Genomic DNA, 17149 nt, shown 5'->3' on the forward strand with positions numbered 1-17149 from the left:
AATCTTACCCTTGACCAGTTTGGTCTTTATTCCATCCAAGGCAAAGTGGGTATCCCCGAAAACAGTCTACCCCTACTTATCTCTCAAGCTCACGGCATTGGCCATAAGAGTTCCAAGCTCACTTTGGCTGAAATGCAAAAACATTTCATCGCAAAGAATCTCAGACAGCATTGTTCTACCTTTGTTAAAACTTGCCTCACCTGTCTTAGGGCCAACACCTTAGGAACACACAAAGTACACCAAAATTTGCCTCCCCCAATTGCACCCTTTTCTCACTGGCAAGTTGATTTTACTCATATTCCTAAGATTGGCAAACTACAGGAATATTTGCTCGTTTTTACCGACCATTTCTCTCGCTGGGTAGAAGCTTTCCCTTGCCGTCACAAGGACGACAAAACCGTTGTTAAGTTCCTAGTTAATGACATCATACCCCGATTTGGTTGTCCGCAACAAATTAATTCCGATAATGGCCCAGCTTTTGTTAGTAAGGTCCTCCAGCTTCTAATTTCCACCTTACAAATCACATGGAAGTTTCACATCCCTTACCATCCACAGAGTGCCGGTGTTGTTGAGCGAATGAATCGCACCATAAAGGATAAGCTCACCAAAGCCACATCTGCCACATGGACTAATTGGAAGTCCTTTTTACCTGCAGTACTAGCTGAAATAGGCATGACACCACATTCAGTTACTAAATTATCTCCTTTTGAAATTGTCATGGGACGCCCATTTCCCACTCCCTGGGTCAAAGGCTCCTCAGTCATCCAACACACTGATCTTAATCTAATTCAGGAGGAGTATGTACGTAATCTTATTACTACATTGAATGGCATCTATGGTGATGTTTCTTTGTCTTTTCCTTTGCCCCCCCAGGAGCCGACCCATCCATTTCGCCCAGGCGATCCTGTTGTGGTTCGACAGCTCCATCGCTATCGAAAAGGGGGATTCCCATTTGGCCCACGAGTCACAGTGATTGCCATCACACGGACAGCAGTCCTCACCGATGCCAGCGACCATTGGATCCACGCTTCACGAGTGAAACTCGCGCCAACACTTCCAACGCCGGAACTGAGTAAAGCTGACAACACGGAACATGACACCACCACCAAATCCGTCACAGAAGGACCCGAAGATGACGTCTCAGGACCTCACACCCCTACCACCGATGATGTTGAGGAAGTCCACAAAATATGCACTATGGTGCATAATTGGCACTTTCCTTTTTCTATTTTTCCCGATTATGATAATCCTTAACTGCATATGTTACCCAAACCCTCACAGCCCTTTGGGATCAGTTTGTTACCAGTTTTTCAAGAGCAATACAACACTCCATCGCCATGAACGATCAAACCCCATCGCCACCTTAGGAGGTCAGTCTACTAATGAACGACAAGTTGCAATCAAACAAAGTGATGGCACTACCACCTTCTGGTATAATTCCGTTGGCAAAAAATCTTAGCTCAGATCGGTGTCACCTTATTGATTGTCTTAATTTTTGTTTCATTTCTTTTCTGCTGTATAATTCCCTATATCAGGAAATTAACTTCATCTTTAATTACTTCTTCTGAGGGCTTGCAATTTAAGATTATTCATGCTGCTCGCGTATAGTCACTTATGTGACTAAAAGGGGGATTGAAAGGGATTGCAAGGGGCTAATGTCTTTTCCCGCCTGAACACTTGATTGCGCAAGTATGCTTCTTATCAAATACACATAAGTTGTAGACTATGTAAACATACTATAGCCACTCAGGTGTTCAAACATTACGAAATATAGGGTAATCACATTGTGTATGACATCACAATGGAATCTCTTTGTTTACTATGCTATATAAGTTGTAGTACTACCCATAATAAACTGAACTTGTTTTGCAACACACAAGCCTACAGTGTCGTTCATTGCAAGTTCCCTGATCAGCACGCTTGGAGAGATGATATCAGATGGTTTGCCGTTGCATCAAGTATAAGACGAGCCGGCTCGCAGCTGCAAGGACAGTGCAGGGATAGCACAGTGGAGTTTAGTGGCCCTAACAGCCAGGACTGGGACCATCAAGCCTAGAGTGGTGAAAGTGGAAGAGAGCAAGACTTGAGAGGAGCTCCATTGTGTATAAAGATAAGCTCTTCCCACCTCCACCCATCACATTTCTTCACATCTTGCTGTGCCCTTAGAATTCATCCTCTGCTGCCTCTGAAGTCACACAAAATGTGCATGGCCAAAAAATCTTTTTGAACCTCTTTCTGTTTCCAAAATGTTGGGAGGTATGGATAGGGTTGGACTGGGCCAGCTGGACTCCGAGAAAAAACCCAGTGAGTCCAGGGGCGATCCTGGCCCCTCTGCCGCCTGAGGCAGCAGCAGTTGCTGCTGCCCCCCTCTCCCCTGGAAATTCGCACTTAAAGTACCAGGAGCAGCATTTTTGCTGCCCCCTGGTACCTAGTGGGGCGCTGCTACCTGAGGCAACAGCCTCAACTCGCCTCATTGGCGAAGCACCCCTGAATGGGTACTGGCTCTTGTGGGCCCCACAAGCATTATTGGAGGCTGGGTGCAATACAAAGAGGTCTAGGGTGATGTTGGGATGCAGGAAAATCTGTGGGTCCTTGCAAATGCCAGAGGGGCTGCTGTAAGGTGCCATAGACAGTCACTATTCTGTGGGCTGCTGGAGGATGTTTGGGCCTCTATGTACTTGGACTGCAGGGTCTATATAAATCCCAGTCGAGGCCTGTTGGGACAACCCAAGTCTGAGTCTCTCAAAGTCCCACAGTTGAAGGGAGCAGAGCAGCCTAAGGAATAGTATCTGCCCCTACAACTTGGGTGGCTCACCTTTAAGTTAACTTTCAATATGTTATGGAATATGTTATAGAATAGTCAATTCTAAGCAACTTTTCAATTGGTCTTCATTGTTTATTTTATATCGTTTTAAATTACCTGCCTTACTTCTTTATTTCAACAAATGCTCTGTAAGGCTACACATTTCTTATTATTGCTGCTGTAATAGGCAGATAAATAAGGACGATGCAAAGGTCACCTCCAGCCAGCAGATGGCAGTGTTAGGCAACCCGGAAACAGCAAGGCTGATGCCATGTGACTGTGTGAGGGATGCTGGGAAATAGGAAGTGAAGGCAACAAGGTGAGGAAAGAGCATGCTGGGAAAGAGGACGTGAAAGCAACAAGGCCAGGAGAGAGCATGCTGGGAAAGAGGATGTGAAAGCAACAAGGCCAAGAGAGAGCATGCTGGGAAATAGGAAGTGAAGGCAACAAGGCCAGGAGAGAGCAGGCACAGATCTGGCAGCAGCAGCAGGAGGAGGGAGACAGATATCCCCTGTGATGTAAAGTTGGGAAAGTGCAGGAGAGGCTGCAGCTGCAGCAATTGCCAGTTCCACTTAGTGTGTCTGTAAGTGTCAGTCAGGGAAGGATTTCACTCTCACTGCAATTGAGGCCCCTCAGGTTCCAGTTCCAATAGGCCTCACTGTAGCTGGTGCAGATCTAGGGCCCAGTTAGGGACTCAGGGAAATCCGACCAATCCTTAGAAATTATTGTGCGGTTAGTGGGATTGATCGAACATCTTATGATTTTTTGGCCGACATCTGTCAGGAAATTGATCGGCCAGGTTAAAAAATCTTTGTCGATCCCAGTGCAATCTATCTATGTTTGCAGGGCCAAGCAGGCAGCTACCCTTTGTTTTCCTGGCAAATTGGCATTTTTAGTTGATGGACAATTCGTACGATCGTTCCGAGATAATCGTGGTCTCACGACTCGGATCTTTTAAAAATCTCAACATCTATGGCCAGCTTTAGTTAGATGGCTTGGGAGATGGTTAGGGTTGCCACCTTTAAAAAAAAAAAAATACCGGCCAGTGGTGGGGGTGGATAATAAAGGGGCGGGCCGTGACGCAAATGGGAGAGTGGAGCCGGCGTTCAGCGACAAAAAGGGGGCGGAGACACATGGTAGTGCCACAAAAGGGGCGGAGCCACATCACAGAAGCCAAAGGAAATGTACGTTTTTACTGGAGGGCAAGGGCTTTTGTAAAGGGTATTACAAATTACTGGCAGCTACATTGCCGGTAAATTTGTAATACCAGCACGGCCCGGCTGGTGTTTTACCAGCTAGGTCGGTAAAATACTGGCCGGGTGGCAACCCTAGAGATGGTAAAAGGGCCACAACTCTAGCGGCCTGTAGTCCATGTCCTGCCCTGTAACTAGTCACATGACAGCTCTGCTATGCCCAGCGGCTGCAGGGGGGCCCAGGAAGCCCTTATTCATATACAATTTCAATCCATATTGTTAAAAAATGTTAACCTCTATTTTGGGGGCCTGAAAAATAATTTGCTGTGGGGCCCATTAATTTGTTTGGCTTTCCAGGGCTCAGGCTGCTGGAATGGGATATCAGTGAAGGGTCAGTTCATAAACTCGTATATAATATAGAAAATGTTTCCCAAGTCTCATTACAGTGTCACACAGAACAGCACCCGCAACACAATCTCTTCCCCGCTCTGCACATTATGAAATCTGGGACACTGAGGGCAGAGTTTAAGAAAAGGGGACGTGTCCATGTGATAACCAGGCGGCGATAACCGAGTTGCTGCTCTTTTCAGACAGAACTAATTGATCTGGAAGAGCATGGCAGTGGGCAGGTATGTGATACATTGTGTTGTGTGTTACTGTATAGAATACGCTTTGTGTTTCCCACCACCAGTGCCCAAATACTGTTCAGAGAATCTCCCTGTACCTTTGTGTGTGTGTGTGTGTGTGTGTGTGTGTGTGTATATATATATATATATATATATATATATATGTACACACACACACCCATATACTCTGTACCTAATGCTGCCCCGTTCTCTCATAGCTGCTCTTCTACAGCTTCATGTTATCCTACACCTCTCTGTACTGGGATAAACTGCTAATTATATTACATCAGGGACATTCTAACCAGTTGTGTTCTACCTGGAAAGGAATTAGATCTCTCACCAACCCATGAAGCCTGCTGGGCATGTTTCTGTAGTGTAGGGGGTACATTGTCCCTGTATAACTCAGCCTGCAGCTTTGTGCCTTTATATGGTCACAGAACAACCCCTCAGTGACTTCTAATATCCTTATCATTTACAGTAGGGGGTACATTATCCCTTATAATACATGAGTGATACTCAGAGATCCCTGTATAACTCAGCCTGCAGCCTTGTGCCTTTATATAGTCACAGAACAACCCCTCAGTGACTTCTAATATCCTTATCATTTACAGTGGGGGGTACAGTATATATTCTAATACATAAGTGATACTCAGAGTTCCCCGTATAACCCAGCCTGCAGTCTTGTGCCTTGATATGGTCACAGAACCCCTCACTGACTTTTAATATCCTTATCATTTACAGTAGGGGGTACATTGTCCATTATAATACATGAGTGATACTCAGAATTCCCTGTATAACTCAGCCTGCAGCCTTGTGTCTTTATATGGTCACTTTACCACCCTCAGTCTCTTCTAATATCCTTATCATTTACAGTAGGGGATACATTATCACTTTTAAAATATGAGTGATACTCAGAGTTCTCTGTATATCTCAACCTGCAGACTTGTGCCTTTATATGGTCACAGAACCTTTTCAGTTTCTTCTAATATCATTATAATTTATAGTAGGGGGTACATTAACCCTTATAATACATGAGTGATACTCCGAGTTCCCTGTATAACTCAGCCTGCAGCCTTGTGTCTGGTTATGGTCATGTAGCCCCCCCTCAGTGAATTCTAATATCCTTATCATTTAATGTGGGGGTAAATTATAATACATGAATGATACTCGGAGTTCCCTGTATAACTCAGCCTGCAGCCTTGTGCCTTTATATGGTCAAATTACTCCCCTCAGTGACTTCTAATATCCTTATAATTTACAATGGGGGTACACAATCCCTTATAAAACATGAGTGATACTCAGAGTTCCCTGTATAACTCAGCCTGCAGCCTTGTGTCTTTAAATGGTCACAGAACCCGTCAGTGACTTCTCCTAAACTTATTGTATCCTCCTGTTCTCACTTGCAGGGCATTATATATGACCCAGATTTGCTAAACCACTGTAATGTTGGTAATACTTTCCCTTTAAATGTGACAGGACTGCAGGCTTACATAGATCTTCTGTTTGTGCAGATATGAAGGGGGCGTGGGAGCTCCCACCAGCAACAGGTCACCTGCTACCCATACAATGATGTTAATAATGAGGATTGAGAAGGACAGTAAAGTGAAAGTGGGGCTGTATTTCATTCCTTGCAGCTCAGAGTTTAACTCGAGAAGGAGAATTTGATAAAAGTTCCACAAGCTGGAAGTGGTTGGAGAGAAAGCTTTGAACAGTTACCACCAAAGCCTGGTGTGGAACATGGAGGAGCACAGAGGGGAGTCAGTACCACTTAGCTTTTACCTCTCCACCAGACTCAGATTCAGCGCTTGGACAACCCAGTGATTTGATATTCTGCCAACCTCAGTGCCCTGACTTAGTCTGCTTTACTGATTTTCTACCTACTGCACCAGCGGAGAAGGATCTACTACATCCCACATGGTCTGATCAGAGCAGGGGGATTATGGGAGATTATACCCAAGTAATATGTTGGCATGTATGTATGGAAGCAAATACCTGCCCACCAAAATTGTGCTTCTGCTGCCATGTGGGTGAGACCTTAATTCTGCTTGTTTGTCTGCACGTGTGAGAGATAGAGTGTGATTGAGTGAGTGAGTGAGTGAGCATTACAGTGCAGTAAGTGTGCACATGGCTACCTGTTGGTGCTGCACCAAGTTAACCCACAGATTGCCACTGCCGGGCTGAATGCAGTGTAATGTCCTTTATTCTGATTTCCCAGTGCCTCCCACCTGAACTTTACTTCCTTCTGGGAGTTGTTGTTCAGCAAGAGGCAGAGGGGTCTCTCTCACTCTCCCTTTCTCTCTCTCACTCTGCACAGGGCCACCATCATTGGGGCACAGTCGTCCTAGGCCTAGTGGATTTCAACTTACAAGGGGGCCCGGGGAAGCAGAATCTGCTGCTGATGCTGACTCTGCTGCTGCTGCTGGAGAAGGATGAAGGAGCCGCCAGATAAGAAGCCACTGGAGGGGGATGAAGAAGACTTGCTGCTGAACTTTAGAGGTAAGTTCCACTGAACCCCAATGTTTCTTTTTCCCTTGGCCACCAAGTCTTCACCTTTCAGTAGGGGTCCTATTCACCAATGTATGTATACAGGTGTGGTTGTTCAGCTTTTGAGTACATATGGTCTGGCCTACATAGTACATTCATGTGTCAGTAAGACCTAGGATTTTTCTTTATAGGTTGGGAGATCCTATCACTGTTGTCTAGCGCACCTAGTACTTCCTTTATCTATTTTAAGACCTAGGATTCATTTATTAAGTGGAAGGCAGCATGCAAAGAACAAGTGCAAGCCACCATTATTGGACACTGCTTTTTATTACATCACTATTCATTTGTTTAAAATTTGTCTTGTGTTTTTACTTCCCTTTTAGAAGGATTTGTTCTTACTATGATACATTTGAGCGTCAGTATCACGTTAAACTAAAGTATATATATTTTTATCTTTCCCTCCAGCTTTGTTATGTCTGTATGTGCCAGTGGCCACATGAGTATACAGGCTACATTTCATGATGGGGAATGGTGGGAGATTCCGAGGAATGACCATTAGAAACTGAACCTCCAACCCGTTAGCCCAGTGTGAGAATGCTTGGTGGAGCAGCTGTACCCACAGGAGGACTGGCATGTGTCACTGACAGGTACTGAACTGCTGGGTGGGGTGTAAGGAATCACACTGACATATACCATGGAAAGCAGGGTTTCTTATAAAACAAGAACATGGGTAAATTCATTCTTCTTTAACTTTTCTTTGTTTTTTCTCTGCTTATTCTTTCCATTCTCACATCCCCCACCCCATCTATATGTTATCCCTCCCAAATGTGACCAGTACCCAGAATAAAGACACACACACACACAGCAGCTTGGTGTTAAATCTGTGTAAGTCACAGTTTTATTGACAATAATGAGAAAACCTGCGCTATTTGATCCTGAGGAAGGCAAAAAACCTCTAGCAAGCTTCACTAGAGGGAAAAATTCCTTCCTGACCCCTTAACGGCGATCGGATTTGCTCCCAGGATCAATGCGCCAAATTAAAGCAAGGGAAGCAGGGTGAGGGAAACAGAAGGGAATATGGCAACATATACATTAGCGCCATTAAGCTGCCAGGTGAACGCTGCATTCCTCTCCATTCCATTTGACCCTGAGTAGCCTACAGACCCGGCTTCTGAAGTCTTGAGGGATGGAGTGAAAAGGAATGCAGGGTCTACCGAGTAGCTTAAAGGTGCTCCTGTTTATGGAACCATATTTAGGGTAAAAGAAGGGGCACCGCTGTTGGAATTGAGGTGGAGGGAACGGAAATAGAATGTAATATGGCAGCATACACATGAGCACCATTAAGCTGCTAGGTGAACACTGCATTCCTTTCATTCTATTGGACCCGAGGCAGGCTGCAGACCCGGCTTTGCAGACTGTGGGATGGAGTGAAAAGGAATGCATGGTCTACCGAGCAGCTTAAGGGTGCTCCTGTCTATGAAACCATATTTTAGGTGTAAGTGGGGGCACCGCTGGTGGAATTACGGTGGAGGGAATTGAAACAGAGGGAATATGGTAGCATACACATGAGCACCATTAAGCTGCTAGGTGAACACTGCATTCCTTTCATTCCATTGTTCCCCAAGCAGCCAGCAGACCCGGCTTTGCAGACTGTGGGATGGAGTGAAAAGAAATGCAGAGTCTACTGAGCAGCTTAAGGGTGCTCCTGTCTATGGAACCATATTTTAGGTGTACGTGGGGGCACCGCTGTTGGAATTATGGTGGAGGAAGTTGAAACAGAGGGGAATATGGCAGCATACACATGAGCACCATTAAGCTGCTAGGTGAACACTGCATTCCATTCCAATCCATTGAACCGCAAGCAGACTGTAGACCCAGCTTCTACAGCCCGAGGGATGGAGTGGAAAGGAATGCAGGGTCTACCAAGTGGCTTAAGGATGCTTCTGTCTATGGGACCATATTTTAGTTATAAGGGAGGAGCACCACGTGTGGAATTATGGTGGATTAGAGTGGAGGCAGCGCTGGTGGAATTGCGAATGGCTCACTCACCTCTGTGTCATGAAGATAACTTACACAGAGGTGCATCGGTACTTGGTACAGAGGAAACTGCCGGTGGTGTTGGTGGCTGCTTGGTGGTTGCGAGGGCTGTCTGCAAACCAAACAAAATAATGTTAAACTCATGCCACAGGTTTTTACATTCGCAAGTGATATCTCTGTAGAAATTCTATTATATTTTGGGGCATTTTAATCAGAAATATGGCCGTTAAGCAAATTAACATTAATATATGAGTTTGCACCATTTCCCTCGACTTTCTGTGATTATGGGACAAGTTGCAAATCGCAGGTTTCTCTGCATTTTCAAGCCTTTTGATCGATCCCAATTCCTTGCCAAAATGATGAAGATACACTTCATATGTTATAGAGTTATATGTTCTTTTTGTGGTTGTTTTTTACAAAATAGCGACATTGTAATGGATTTCAATACATCAGCCCCTTATACTTTCCATTACAAAATAGTACTATTTTAAGAAATAAATTCATTAGACAATGTACCTGGATATCTCTCCATGTTCTTCTGAGAATGGCCTGGTTCATCGCCTCTAGTGTTTTATAGAGGTATCTCAGTTGGGCTTTGGCCTTCCTCTTGTCCTGCTGGAACTTGGACATCAACCTCATCTTCCACCACCTGGTGGTTCGCATGCTTTCTTTGGCCATCCAGTAATCATGGAGTGCCCATTTCATTTGGCATATGATGTCCTGCCTCATGCACTTCAAATAAAGGGCCGCCAGTGGTCCCTCAAACTCCATGATCTCACAGATCCCCTCCTCCTCCATGTAGATCCACTCTAAGCCCTAGAGAAATGTAAGAAACAAGAAGACATTAAGGTTTCCAGGAGTTTGTGTTTAATCCCCAGTAATAATGACAGTAACAATTTCTTCGCTTAGGCACAATAAGCAAAGCAATATGTGTTTATTACCACTAGGGGAGCTGTTACATTGATCTCTATAGACAGAGCAAATAACATGGCAACTCTCACTAGTAAGCTAACACTAAATATGGGAATTGTAACACTCGGGGCAAACACTAAGCTAAACCCTGTTATTTTTCTATTTAATCACATTTACATGGAAGATACACAATGTTTATCATTGGGTTGGTATCCCCTTTAACCCCTCGGGTACCTTTGTCGGCAGCCACTTTAGAGAGCAGACTTACCTTCTGATTGCCTTTTATGGAAAGGCGTCCCTTGATGGAATGCAGGCCCATCTCCGACGCCCCTGTAATATAAAATAGAGATTTGGGAAGGTTAGAGTTAATGTGGAGAGGTGCCATATGTATAGGGACAGCACATAGGAACAAGCACATTTACTAATAGGATTTATTTGCCATGATATTATGCCCAGCGCAATAGTAAATGAGCCCTATTTTATTGTGCTTTTAATGAACCTGTTGAACTGGAACTTTTCTAATGCTCTGATTGGCTCCCCATCTGCTCTAAATTGCATAATACATCATTTGCCCCACCTCCAGCGGAGCCCAATGTTAGGGGTGCCCTGGAATTGGAAAACATACAGTCCAGCTTTTAGTAGTGGGATAAAGTGCATTGCTGGGGTGGAGCTGTACAGTCAATTTCAGGGACAATAGTGGGTTGGGACCAACCTGGGGGGACTGCCATGTACAGGGACAGATAAAAGATGAATCCCAGACTCACAAATCTACAGTTGAGAATAAAGAAGAACAGCTATTGCTACATCTATAATGAGCAGCATGGCAACTCCTTCAGCCAAGGGATAAGCTAATCTTGCTGTTCCAAGCACATGTTATAGAGGGGGAAATACAGGAGCAGTACCTTTGTCCAGAGGATCCCAAATGGGGAGATGTAATAAATCTCTGGCAGGGGGTCACTGAAGTCTTCTTTCTTCTTTGTCTTCTTCTCTGCTCTTTGCTGCTCTCTCTCTCTTCTTCTTTCACTGTCTCTCTCTCAAATCGATGTCTCTCTCTCAAATCTCTCAGGATATTTCACTTTTTGGGGAGAAATAAGAGACTGTTAGAAGCAGCAAGTTAATGCCAATGCATAAACTACAGATCTCATAATGCACTGTGAGGTCTTTACCCACTATAAGGCTATTACTGGAGGTGAGGGAGCCTGACTGCTGTTGCGTGTGCTATTTAGCTGACAAAAATGTTGGGCAACCAGGCTGTAGACTTTTATCACTGGCATGTGGAAAGGGCCTTCATCTCCCATGATACACTATAAGGGTTGACCATAAGAGGTAGGTAGCATTTGTATGTCATGATGAGGGCTGGCTTGTAACAGGACTACAGATCCCATCATGCTCTGATTCCTTGGATATAGTAATACAGGGGTCATCTCCATATTCCTATTGAATCCATTTCCCCCTGCATGTACCCAGTGTGCCTGCTTCCCATAACCAGCTCTGCTCTGATCAGTGCCCCCTGCACCCATAATGCCAGGAATCCTAAGGGCAGACATTTATTCTTCTGATTTGTGCTACTTGTCTTTCTACTTAAGCCTCTCTGAACCGTGACCCACTCTAGTGCTGAGGCCACTGACTGTTGCTACGATGAGTGTGACCGTTGGCAAATGACTGTTGGCAAATGACAGTTGGAAAATGACCGTTTGCATTTACAGCAGAGGCAGATAAAATTGTCTAATGGTTCAGAAAAAACAACAAAAACAAGTAAACCAAAAACCCATTGCCTAAGAACTATAAGTTTTTATACTCTCACTCCCATTAGAGAGGCAAATGGGGAGATTTTAGGCACTTTGACACCCACATGTGTTAGTAGATTGGGGGGCAGGGCTGCCATCAGAACCCCATTTTCAGGTGATTCCCTGTATAAGTGTAATATGTAGGTGTCTGTATCCAAATAAAAAGACAAGTCAGTACTAATTGAATATATGTTCAGTGCCTCTCAACAGGCTGCAGTCCCCGTGTACAATTACAGACATGTCACTTGTAAATAAAGTAATAGCCAGAGAGCACAATGGATCTTATACCATCATAGTGTATTTATTGCAGGAAAGTCATGCCAAGTTGCCTTAAATGACTCCCCCCTTTCCTGCTTGTCACACACATGTCATTTGGAACAGTTTCATGACAAGCAGCTCCCCAAGCAATTAGAGTGCTAGGCAATGGGACAATTTTGGCAGCGATGGCCCCACTACCCAAGCTACTATAAATGATGGGTGACAAAACACCCAAAATTGCCCTTTGTATCATCTAAATATGCCCCCCCTGCTCCCCGTAAATGGATCTGCTGCACTTACCTCTGAATCCAGAAATGAAATAACGGTCATCTGTACCTGAGCCGTTACATCACCTTCCTGCAGCTTTCAGCCAATCAGAGCTGAGCTGGGAGTGATGTCAATGAGATAAGGCATGATATCCCAGTAACTGACAGCCAATCACATGCTCATAAGCAGCTTTAGAACCAGTGCCCCATCAGATCTCCTGGGACCCCTGACTGGACTCCCCCTGTCCCCATTTAGATCTGTGTCTGTCACTGAACTACAGCTCAGCTACTAGTTATCACAGGGACTGCTGGGTAGTTTAGCAATGGCTAGAGACATACACAGATCAGTGAGACAGTGATGGGGGCAACCACTGAGGGGGTACAAGGGGTTCTGCATTCAGTGTAGGAAGTGTAACTTTAGTACCAAATCTCACATATAGAACAAAAAGTTTGATCCTGATTTGGCACTAGCAGGGAGGATGCTGGGATCTGAAATAACATTTTTCTATCATATTTTTTGCATACCAGCTTAGTTATTATCACATTTGACTTTACGTGACTAGAGGCAGGCTGTGCCCTTACATATGTTGTCAGTGTCAGGCTGGGGGTCCAGGTCCCTAGGATTACTGTTTTAGGGCCCAGCCCCTGCTATAACATCCCCCAGTGTTAGCAGCTGTCAGTGAGCTTTTCAGTGAACCATAGATACAGAGGTTTTTCTGCTCACAGTGAAAGCTGCAGGGTCTGTTGTGAAGCACTCACTGAAGCACTTAGTTACTCATGTAACCCAGCACCTAATCATTTGCCACTTCTGCAATATGTTTCCTTCTCAAGTGATGACAGATTCTCTTTAAGTAGAAAGAGATACAAAAGCAACAAAACCTCAATAACCCTCAAACTGACATTTATACAAAGAGAAGTATTCTTAGAAACTGTGGAATTATGGGAAATAACCGTACGAGCTCTGGTTTGCTTCCCCTTTATCCATAGCTAAGCATGGTGTAACTCTGTCCCATTTTCTCCACAGATGAAGGAGTATTACAGAAGGCGACCCCTCCAGCACCAACGGGAGGAAAGAAAAAAGAAAGAGATCCTGATTAGAGATGTCGCGAACTGTTCGCCGGCGAACTTGTTCGCGCGAACATCGGGTGTTCGCGCTCGCCGGAAGTTCGCGAACGTCGCGCGACGTTCGCCATTTTGGGTTCGCCATTGTTGGCGCTTTTTTTTGCCCTCTCACCCCAGACCAGCAGGTACATGGCAGCCAATCAGGAAGCTCTCCCCTGGACCACTCCCCTTCCCTATAAAAACCGAAGCCCTGCAGCGTTTTTTCACTCTGCCTGTGTGTGCTGAAGAGATAGTGTAGGGAGAGAGCTGCTGCCTGTTAGTGATTTCAGGGACAGTTGAAAGTTTGCTGGCTAGTAATCGTTTTGATACTGCTCTGTTATTGGAGGGACAGAAGTCTGCAGGGGTTTGAGGGACATTTAAGCTTAGGTAGCTTTGCTGGCTAGTAATCTACCTTCTACTGCAGTGCTCTGTATGTAGCTGCAGTGGGCAGCTGTCCTGCTTCTGATCTCATCTGCTGACTGCTGCAATAACAGTAGTCCTTGTAAGGACTGCTTTTATTTATTTTTTTGTTGTTTTACTACTACTACTACTACTACTACTATAAGAGCCCAGTGCTATTAGTCTAGCAGTGTTGGGGAGTGGGACTGGTGTGCTAATCTGCTGCTCCTAGTAGTTCAGCAGCACCAACTTTAATTTTTTTTTTTTAATATTCATTTTTTTTATTTTACTTTTTTTATTTTACTACCGCTGTAGTAGTGTATAAGTTGACCTTTTAGGCATTATTTGCCCTGTAGGCATTATTTGCACACTGTTTTCTTCAACCCGCCATCGAGCTGTGTGACCTTGTTCACATTCTGTCTAAATATCCATAATATTACCGTCTCCAGAAAAAACACCGGAGTGACTTTTTTCAAGCAGCCATAATATATTTTACGTAATCCGTATCCACCGCTGTAGTAGTGTATACGTTGACCTTGTAGGCATTATTTGCACACTGTTTTCTTCAACCCGCCATCGAGCTGTGTGACCTTGTTCACATTCTGTCTAAATATCCATAATATTACCGTCTCCAGAAAAAACACCGGAGTGACTTTTTTCAAGCAGCCATAATATATTTTACGTAATCCGTATCCACCGCTGTAGTAGTGTATACGTTGACCTTGTAGGCATTATTTGCACACTGTTTTCTTCAACCCGCCATCGAGCTGTGTGACCTTGTTCACATTCTGTCTAAATATCCGTAATATTACCGTCTCCAGAAAAAACACCGGAGTGACTTTTTTCAAGCAGCCATAATATATTTTACGTAATCCGTATCCACCGCTGTAGTAGTGTATACGTTGACCTTGTAGGCATTATTTGCACACTGTTTTCTTCAACCCGCCATCGAGCTGTGTGACCTTGTTCACATTCTGTCTAAATATCCATAATATTACCGTCTCCAGAAAAAACACCGGAGTGACTTTTTTCAAGCAGCCATAATATATTTTACGTAATCCGTATCCACCGCTGTAGTAGTGTATACGTTGACCTTGTAGGCATTATTTGCACACTGTTTTCTTCAACCCGCCATCTAGCTGTGTGAGCTTGTTCACATTTTGTCTAAATATTGATAATATTATCGTCTCTAGAAAAACCACTTGAGTTACTTTTTTTCAAGCAGCATTCATATATTTTACGTAATCCGTATCCACCGCTGTAGTAGTGTATACGTTGACCTTGTAGGCATTATTTGCACAGTGTTTTCTTCAACCCGCCATCTAGCTGTGTGAGCTTGTTCACATTTTGTCTAAATATTGATAATATTATCGTCTCTAGAAAAACCACTTGAGTTACTTTTTTTCAAGCAGCATTCATATATTTTACGTAATCCGTATCCACCGCTGTAGTAGTGTATACGTTGACCTTGTAGGCATTATTTGCACACTGTTTTCTTCAACCCGCCATCGAGCTGTGTGACCTTGTTCACATTCTGTCTAAATATCCATAATATTACCGTCTCCAGAAAAAACACCGGAGTGACTTTTTTCAAGCAGCCATAATATATTTTACGTAATCCGTATCCACGCTGTAGTAGTGTATACGTTGACCTTGTAGGCATTATTTGCACACTGTTTTCTTCAACCCGCCATCGAGCTGTGTGACCTTGTTCACATTCTGTCTAAATATCCATAATATTACCGTCTCCAGAAAAAACACCGGAGTGACTTTTTTCAAGCAGCCATAATATATTTTACGTAATCCGTATCCACCGCTGTAGTAGTGTATACGTTGACCTTGTAGGCATTATTTGCACACTGTTTTCTTCAACCCGCCATCTAGCTGTGTGAGCTTGTTCACATTTTGTCTAAATATTGATAATATTATCGTCTCTAGAAAAACCACTTGAGTTACTTTTTTTCAAGCAGCATTCATATATTTTACGTAATCCGTATCCACCGCTGTAGTAGTGTATACGTTGACCTTGTAGGCATTATTTGCACAGTGTTTTCTTCAACCCGCCATCTAGCTGTGTGAGCTTGTTCACATTTTGTCTAAATATTGATAATATTATCGTCTCTAGAAAAACCACTTGAGTTACTTTTTTTCAAGCAGCATTCATATATTTTACGTAATCCGTATCCACCGCTGTAGTAGTGTATACGTTGACCTTGTAGGCATTATTTGCACAGTGTTTTCTTCAACCCGCCATCTAGCTGTGTGAGCTTGTTCACATTTTGTCTAAATATTGATAATATTATCGTCTCTAGAAAAACCACTTGAGTTACTTTTTTTCAAGCAGCATTCATATATTTTACGTAATCCGTATCCACCGCTGTAGTAGTGTATACGTTGACCTTGTAGGCATTATTTGCACAGTGTTTTCTTCAACCCGCCATCTAGCTGTGTGAGCTTGTTCACATTTTGTCTAAATATTGATAATATTATCGTCTCTAGAAAAACCACTTGAGTTACTTTTTTTCAAGCAGCATTCATATATTTTACGTAATCCGTATCCACCGCTGTAGTAGTGTATACGTTGACCTTGTAGGCATTATTTGCACAGTGTTTTCTTCAACCCGCCATCTAGCTGTGTGAGCTTGTTCACATTTTGTCTAAATATTGATAATATTATCGTCTCTAGAAAAACCACTTGAGTTACTTTTTTTCAAGCAGCATTCATATATTTTACGTAATCCGTATCCACCGCTGTAGTAGTGTATACGTTGACCTTGTAGGCATTATTTGCACACTGTTTTCTTCAACCCGCCATCTAGCTGTGTGTATTATCGTTTCCAGAAAAACCAACTGAGTTTTTGTTGTTGTTGTTGTTTTTTTAAAAATAATGCCAGGCAAAGGCAGGCCGCCACGCAGAGGCCGTGCTAGGGGCCGTGCTGCTATGCAATCCTGTGGCCCTAGCAAATTGCCCAGTTTTAAAAAGCCAATGACCCTGAACTCCCAAAATGCTGAAGAGGTAGTTGACTGGCTTACACAGCACACCCCATCCTCTACCGTTTCTAACTTTACCACAACATCCTCCTCATCCTCCACTGCTATGGCCACCCCTCGTAACACTTCCTCCACCACCGGTGCCCCTTCTTCACTGGGGTCAGAGGAGTTATTTTCCAATGAGTTTCTTGAACTGAGTAATGCGCAACCATTATTGCCAGAAGAAGATGAAGGAGATGAGGACCTTACACCAGATTTAATTCTGGCAGAGAACACGATAGAGATGGACATA

At 43.8% G+C, this 17149-nt stretch overlaps 1 protein-coding gene across 2 annotated transcripts in view; it reads left to right on the plus strand.

Annotated features, from left to right (window-relative positions):
• Nucleotides 1-7831, plus strand: part of LOC121396962 — a 338181-nt gene extending 330350 nt beyond the window's left edge. For both annotated transcript variants that reach the window (XM_041572628.1, XM_041572627.1), the window contains 2 exons: nucleotides 6134-7118; nucleotides 7572-7831. The gene's annotated coding sequence lies outside the window, so the exon portion shown is untranslated. The remainder of the gene's footprint in view (nucleotides 1-6133; nucleotides 7119-7571) is intronic.
• The last annotated feature ends 9318 nt before the right edge of the window (nucleotides 7832-17149 follow it).

The sequence above is a fragment of the Xenopus laevis genome, chromosome 8L (genome assembly GCF_017654675.1).
Source record: "Xenopus laevis strain J_2021 chromosome 8L, Xenopus_laevis_v10.1, whole genome shotgun sequence".
In the NCBI taxonomy this organism is placed as follows: Eukaryota; Metazoa; Chordata; class Amphibia; order Anura; family Pipidae; genus Xenopus; species Xenopus laevis.